General features: G+C 36.0%; 1 pseudogene; it reads left to right on the plus strand.

Moving 5' to 3' along the window:
- The first annotated feature begins 271 nt into the window (after nucleotides 1–271).
- LOC108903735 lies at nucleotides 272–1,328 on the plus strand (annotated as a pseudogene).
- Nucleotides 1,329–1,878: the final 550 nt, after the last annotated feature.

A 1,878-nucleotide genomic window follows, 5' to 3' on the forward strand; every position in this document is an offset into this window, starting at 1 on the left:
CCCATTTGGTGAGAAGAAATTGGTTGATTATTTAAGAAATTTTTGTTATATCCCTTGTAGAAGCTTTGGATTGTACAAAAGATAGTAGCGACTACTGATAATTAGGTCAGCTGTTTGTTACTGGGTTATCATCATCCAAACTCCTGTAGACGTAAATGATGAAGGACTAAATTTTGACCAGGATGACTTCAAATGAAAATTATTACTATTCCATGAAATTGCTAAGATAGCACATGTTGTACGAACTGCCAAACTTCCGAATTATATAGAAATGAAACCCAGATTATCAAAGAAATGCCGAGAAAGGAAACACCACATGACAGAGTACACCAATAGTGAGTGATCTTGGATCAGCCATTAACCTACACGTATCACATAAAATTAAAGACCTAAAGGGATAGGGACGACAGAACACCTTATCATGAAGGCTGATGATTTTATCAGATCGATGGAATTTAACTGCATAGATATAGACGACATTCTAGTGGATATGACGTCAGTGTTTGCAAAGAAGCCAACTAAACAATTTTTAGAAAAACTCCATCCAAGATTCACGACAGAAGCCAAGAATGACAATTTAGTAGACTTGGAAAAAATGTGCACCAGATGGATCTTCTTCTCCTTTAGGGATGAGCTTTATGAAAAAAACTGGAGCAGTTCTTAACCCACCTCCATCAAAAGACAAGGCTGTTAAAAATCACTTCAGTGGTGAAAACATATATTAAAGACTATACATTAGATGCACCACAAACACAAGTCAATCTGAGGTCCGTAAGACAAGAATCTGGTAAAGTTAGACTGAATCTTATTCCAGAAGAATGGTTTAAGATTTCTATAAGAAAACTGTTGTAACAGGTCCATATACACTTGCATTCACTCTATCCACTGGTCTGGTCAGAAAAGAAATTTATGTCTTGGAACATGAATGCTATTCTCGTCTTCCTCTTCTGATTATGTGTATTGTGGCAGTTAAGAAGTTAATGCCACCAATTGCTGCCTTATCTTGATAGAGAAGTTGATGAATATGAATCTGCGTGGAATAGGAGTCGAGAAGAAGAAAAGCAAGTACTCGGCGTACAAATTGCTGACGTAGAAAAGGCACAGTGGAGTCTGTCTTATTCATGCAAAAAAGGAAAACGTCACCCTTCAGCTTGAAGCGATCTATCGCGAGACTCGTTACTGTATAAAATTATACAAGGACTGCCATGTTAAAAAACAAAATACTAAACGAAGAATTGCCCAGAAGAACCTCGTCGATTGAGTAGTAGCGCAAGGCTAGGGTCTCCATCATTCCAGGTCAAGAAAAACAGAACATTAACAGATTCTGATCTTAATCTTATCTCGTATACAACCTTCAGTGAATAGATAATATACAGGGTGTCCGGTAAGTACCTCCTAATCTCTCGGGAGTGTATAGGGGAGGTCAAAATAAAACTAGTCCTTCCTATAATTTTTTTTCCTAATGTGCCCCCTAACAGAGTTATGGGGGGTCAAAGGGGTACCTAGAAATTAACGTTTAGGGTTATAACTTTGAAACCACCCTGTATATTTTAATAAAATTTTCGTACGTTGTATTACACATGGAGCTCTACGATTTGATGCTAAAATCAACTTTTTGCTATTATCAGGTGTCCAGAAACGGACTGGCCCTATCACAATTTTTCTCAAAATTTTGACAGAAGTAATTTTATCAAACTGAAAATATTATTATTAGATACTCTGAAGGTTTTTCTTTAAAAATGGTACTCTTTATTTATTTCGAAAAAATGAACGGTTTGCGAGATAAATCGGTTTTGAAAAAAATTGGTAACAAATACAACAACAATTAAAATTTATTTTTTTACAATAAAATCATTCCCGCTAGTGCCAGCCTACAGA

Source organism: Anoplophora glabripennis, unplaced genomic scaffold (assembly GCF_000390285.2).
Source record: "Anoplophora glabripennis isolate ALB-LARVAE unplaced genomic scaffold, Agla_2.0 scaffold169, whole genome shotgun sequence".
Classification (NCBI taxonomy): Eukaryota; Metazoa; Arthropoda; class Insecta; order Coleoptera; family Cerambycidae; genus Anoplophora; species Anoplophora glabripennis.